Raw genomic sequence first — 5,851 nt, 5'->3', positions numbered from 1 at the left:
GCCCATTGCACCTGTCTACATTTGTCTACATTTCATTAGGTTGTCTATATTTCATTATATTAAATGAATGCTTTATGAAAAAAAAAACAAAACTTAGTCTTTTTGTTGTAAATATAAGGGGTGGGGGCTGGAGGGAGCTGTTTCTTCAAATCATCACTTTATGTTAAGCCGGTACCTTAGACGATGGCTGTCAAGTATCTGGTCATCTCTATTATGATATTAGATAATCCAGCTTTTCAGGAAGCTTAGCTCTGAACTTGCTATGAATAAAAGTAGTTATGGATATTTTACATTTTCTGGTGAGAGTTTCAGCCAGCTCCTGATCACTTTTTAATAAAAGCTCTTCAAATCATGTCAACCATTTAAACATGTATAATATTACTAGTTCAGTTTTACATGTTTGTAGAAACAGCTATGTTAATGTGAAAATAAGTAATTTAGAATTATGACTGAAGTGAGCATTTGCCTGTTGCTATTATACATTTTTTTTCTTGCATATGTTTTACACTGTCATGTACCTCCTAACCTACCCTGCGACATCCACTTCTGAAAACATATATTCAGGTACAACGTATTGAGATGCATGCTGTCTGGTGCAGTTCAACAGGAAACATTTATTAAGAGCCTGCCATGTATGAGGTACTGATGTCACTGATTAGTCATCCAGAGGCACCAGCGTGATGAACCTGTTTTCTCTGTGTCATAAACGACTTTATGTTTAAACTGGCCTTGGAGACAGCACTAATGGCCTTTCATTGTCAAATGCAGCGTACATTTTTCTCACCTAATCTTAGAGGCCCTGTTCATCACATTTTATTTTCTGGTCCCACGTGACACTATTCTTGTATAATTTTCTCCCCACATCTCTGCCTGTTCTTCATTGTTTTTCAGCTTTCCAATGTTTTCTGTCCCCTACACTCACTCTTCCCACCATAATGTCCTATTTTGTGTGATCCCATTCTTTTCCCCTGCCTTTTGTTTTTTTTTAAAGCTTAGGTGACTTCAAAGTCCAGTGGTAGACTGTGTCAGGAGTTTTAGCCCAGATCTTGTTCTACACAAGAGCCTACCTAGTCCATTGATAATTTGATGCAATAAGGCATCACTGGATCAGTAACTTCCCCCTGCCCCCCAGCGTTTCCCCTCCTGTATTTTCTGTTAGTAAGTGGCACCACCATCAACTGGAGGGCCTCAGGCACATCCACCCCTCACACTGGTCACTGAGCTTCTTCCATTCCATAAATTACGCAGAGCTGTCCTCTCTGAAATGTCACTTACTACTCCTCACAGGCATCCTTGCCTTGATTTTTAACCTCCTCTGGCCTATCCTTCATACCATATTGCCAGAAAGTTTTCTAAACTCTGAGCATGAACATTCAGTTCGCAAGATGTTTCCCATTTGGCTGTTCCCTGCCTGCTTCTTCAACCTGGTCTCCTGTTCCGGACTGCGCCAGCACCTAAGATACCATGTTGTTACCCCTCGCTCTGGGCTTTTACCCTGGCTCTTGTTTGCCTGCTTTACATTGCTAATTCCTATTTGGCCTTGAAGAATCCAGTTCAACTCTGCTCTTTCAAAAAGCTTTTTTTGAATGTTTCCTCTGTCAAGCAGACCATATTCTTCCGGGCCATGCTACTGTCATTCAACTATAACTTCCCTTAGTTTTCATGCACTTAAAACCTGATGCAGAGCAAATGCTCAAGAAGTGTTCATCTGAATATATTATATCCAGAACTTTTGCTGTGAGCTTCTGGTAACCACAGACTTTTGAAGAGGGAGAAAGTAGGTATAATTTCAGGAGCCTAGGGCAATTGGGTGAACTCTAATCTCCCCATCCTTGGGATGTCCTTCAACTCTGGGGCGATTGAATTGGAGCAAAGGGAAGAGAGGTGTCCTCTAGGATCTGGTGTGAAAGGTGGTTTGGACCGGTCCAGAGCCCAAGTCCTTTCAGGTCCGGAGTCACAAAAAGGGTGGACAGAGTTTCCCTAGCGACGGGGAGGAGGGCGTGGTCCCCGGCCCGCGCAGGCGGGCCGGCGGGCGGGGTGTTGGAGTGAGTGTCCCGCAGCGGCCGCCGGGCAAGTCTGCGCTAGCCCGATGCAGCTCCTCCCACCTTCTGCCCGCGTGGGGACCAAGTAAGGCCGGGGTGGGGGTGGGGGTGGACGCTGGCGGGCCAAAGGCTCTGGGGCTGTGGGGAAAGAATGTGGTGCGGAGCGGGGTGAAGGGAGGTGCAGAGCAGAGAATGCATGTAGTAGAAGTGTGGTCAGAGGAGAGAGAGAGGCCGAGTGTGAGCGCGAACTGGAGGAAAGTGCTCTGAACCGCTCTGTCCTCACAACCCAACGTGGATACAGTTTCCTCCTAACAGAATGTTGCCTCGCTGACCTGGGCTGAATGCGTGGTGGAGAGAGGTGGATTTTAAGGAGCTCATAAGACCTCTTCTGAAATCGCTTCCAGCCCTGGCCTCAACAACGTGGGGCACAAAATTTCTTCCCCTTTTATTTATCTTCACGGCCTGGCTGGTCCTCCTGGAGGTCAAAAGTGAGCCCACGACCCCACGCCTCACGTGGACGCCCTAGGATCCGGCTGACACGAGCCTATTCTGACCCTGCACGCCTCCGTGCTCAGCCAGAGCCCAATGCAGGGCGCCTTGAAGCGGTGGGTGGATCGTACATCCAGAGCAACGCTTTCCTTTTGGTGATACTTGCCACTCCAGGGTGATGCTCCTTTTAGCAAATATTTTCCCCAAAAGAGGGATGAAGAATACAAAATTTGGGTTTTTAAAAAATCTGATTTAAGGTGATTTGTGCTACTTGCTACGTTTGAAATGTCCATCAGTCAATTCAGGGCTTAAGTAACTTGTGACCCCTCAGACCTGTTTTAAAATGACTGATGGTCAAAAGTGCAAGGCCATTTATAGAAAGTTCAGACTATGAAAGGACAAATGGGTCCTTTGTTGCCAGTCTTGCTTGAGGGACTTAATCATTTATGTGTGTTGGGTATGTAAAATCTAGGAGTTCTAAGGAATTCTCCAAACCCGGACTCTGCTAATTGGTCTCTTACTTCCCTTGTCTGTTTTAGTCCTTACCAAGAGGGTAATGATAAACCTGAAGGCAGTCTCTAGTAGTGTGCCAGCTATTCTTTGACTTCGCCTTCCCCAACTCCGTACTGTTGTCAGGAACTTGGCTAGAAAGATACTTCTCAAACCTGCCGAGGACCCTGTGCTGGGAGTCATTGGTTTTAGCTGATGCCAAATCCAACATGAGTGTGTTGTGATGGCTAAAAAGGGAAAATACTGGACTAGGCTTCATTAATAGAAATATAGCGAACAGATGAATGATGTAAAGGTCTTCCTGCCTGAGTTAGCACTGATCAGTCCATAACCTAGACTAGAAAACCGTAGCCTCTTAAAGCAAGGTCATAAAAAAAACTAGACAGTAGAGAGGAATAGTTACAATATAGGTTCTCTCCATCATGCCTGGATGCTGTATCATATGAAGAGGCGTTTGAAATAAGACTCCAGAATGTCTGGAGATGAGTAGGTTCCAGAGAAGCAAAAGCCACTGTTTTGAATATTCAAGAACTCTTGAGTAGAAGAGAGGGTAGATGTGTTCTTTGTTGTTCTGCAGAAGATAACAAGTATCGGTGGAGGGTATGTTGTTCAATATCATTTCTTCCAACCAACATTTGCTGGGCACCAATCATATGTATCAGCAGCTGGATGAGAAATGAGTTGCCTGGAAGAACAGTGAGCTCTGTCAGAAATATTCAAGCAGAGACTGAGTGATTGCCAGGGATACCCTAAGGAGGATTTCTCCCTGGCAGGAAATGGATGAATGGCCTCTAAAACCCCTTCCAGCTCTGAGAGTCCACAGACCATAAAGGGTTTCAAGGATAATTGCAAAGGGACCCGAGGAGTTCTCTTTGCAGAAGTGACAGTAAGTGAAATGCATTAAATACATTGTCTCTTGTTCACAGAAATGCAAAGGGAGTCCCTGCAAAGTTCTTCACTGCCACAATTTCTGCCCCAAAGGTAGCTCTCCAGGGCATAAAGAACTAGCTACTGAACAGCTGCAGTAGAAATACTAAAACCATAACAGGTAAATCTCAAAAGATATATATCCTTTCTGGGCATCGAAGATTGGTGTACATAGATAATGCATTATGTATAAAATACTGTGTCTGCAGTCCACTGTTTATGGGTCTGTCATGCCCACAAGACTGAACTCCATGAAAGCAAGGATTCTGTTCTATTTATCTCTCAATCCCCCATGCTTAGCACAGTTTCTGACATTCAGATGGTGATTTCAAATTTTTTTGATGAATTAATCTAAACTTAGATTTCTCTTTCTTCAGAACATTTGTACAAAGGCGTTTCAGTAGACAAGTCATTGTCCATGCCCCTATGAAAAATATAAAAAATAAAATAAAGTAAAATAAAATAAAATCCAAGTTCATCATTCCTGCCCCCAAGAGATTCACAATCAAGATGAGATGAAGTGTCTACCCCTAAAATAATTAACAATAAAGTTGTTGATCAAGTAACACAAGCAAAAATGCTGAAATCCAGAGGAAAGAGATGGGTATATAAGCTGGAGAGGTAGGGAAACTGATCTTCATGTAAAATAATAGGAGTAGTTTTTAAGTTTTAGTTTCAGTTTTCAAAGCAATATTTACTCTAGCTCCGAGATGAATTTATTTTTCTCTAATCCTTCATGCAACAGTTATAAACAAGCTATAAAACATACTCTACATAGTTCACCACCTATTTTGAGGATAAAACATGGTATTTGTGAAGCTTTGAGTGTGGACTAAGTGTCATGGATTAAATGGAAGTTAGATTGAATGCATTCTTAGGGGGAAAATGGCACAAAATAGTCTTTGAGAACCACAGAATTATCCAAAGTCACAATAGAATTTTTCCCCCAATCTGACAATATTTAATAAAGTTAGAATCAAAGAAGCTTAGAACTGAAAGGGACATCAGAAGTCATCTGGTCCAGTCTTACTAATCTTACAAATGGGGAAACTGAGTCTCGAGAAGGCACATGACTTGCTCAGAATCTGTCTGGGGGCAGCACTGAGATTTAGACTCCAAGATGCCTCAGCATCTTCTTCAGGTCTTTGTGTAGTCTTCACTGACAGGGCACCTGAAGCTGAAATGAAGAAAAAGCTCCACTTGCCAGGAAAGAGGCACGTGGACTTGTATGGTGTCCCACATCCTTGGGAAGTAGATGGAGGGAACATTTGATACAGAGCCCTGGCAGAAAGAATTATATTCATTCTTCCCCAGTGTTCAGATTTTACAACCTCCACATCAGATTGATGGCCCAAATTCTACCGGTTCTGTCCCCCAAATTATCCCAGGTTCCCACTTGCACTCTGTCCTACTATCATTGCCTTGGTTGAGGCCCGCATCATGTCTTGCCTAGATGCTCCAGACAGCTTCCTACTTGAGCTCCTCCAAACCTTGCTCCATGGCATTGCCAGAGAGATGATCCTAAAGTACAAGTCTAATTTTTTCAGGCTTAGAATAAACCATGCGACCCTTTCTTTACAGTCTAACCAGCTCTCTGGCCCTCCACCAGCAATGTCCATGTACTCACACTTTCTGGAGAAGGCACTGCTCTTTCATACTTTTTGTGCCTACACAGTCTTCTCCAACTGCCCTCGACTCCATTCCTGTCCTGTTTATTCCGCAAGGACAATTCTACTCTGCTTAAGTGCAGAGGTTTCCTCGGCTCTTCCAACAGACGTTAGTCATCCCCGGAAGTGTGCTCCATTAGCTCTTTGCACAGGCCTCTATTAATGCCATGATCACATGCATTGTAATGATCATGTACGTTGTAATGTCCATGTATC

At 43.6% G+C, this 5,851-nt stretch overlaps 1 protein-coding gene across 6 annotated transcripts in view; it reads left to right on the top strand.

Annotated features, from left to right (window-relative positions):
- DYRK4 (dual specificity tyrosine phosphorylation regulated kinase 4) overlaps positions 1-5,851 on the top strand; it is a 64,776-nt gene that overhangs the window by 3,493 nt on the left and 55,432 nt on the right. For 2 of the 6 annotated variants that reach the window (XM_058743970.1, XM_058743968.1), the window contains exons 1-2: positions 2,528-2,647; positions 3,968-4,089. The gene's annotated coding sequence lies outside the window, so the exon portion shown is untranslated. Of the gene's footprint in view, positions 1-2,024; positions 2,128-2,521; positions 2,648-3,967; positions 4,090-5,851 lie in introns of those variants that run through there. The other 4 variants (XM_058743966.1, XM_058743971.1, XM_058743965.1 and 1 more) reach the window with 4 other exon arrangements.

The sequence above is a fragment of the Neofelis nebulosa genome, chromosome 8 (genome assembly GCF_028018385.1).
Source record: "Neofelis nebulosa isolate mNeoNeb1 chromosome 8, mNeoNeb1.pri, whole genome shotgun sequence".
NCBI classification, from domain to species: Eukaryota; Metazoa; Chordata; class Mammalia; order Carnivora; family Felidae; genus Neofelis; species Neofelis nebulosa.
The sequence above is the reverse complement of the archived record's forward strand: the minus strand, read 5'-3'. Positions and strand labels throughout refer to the sequence as shown.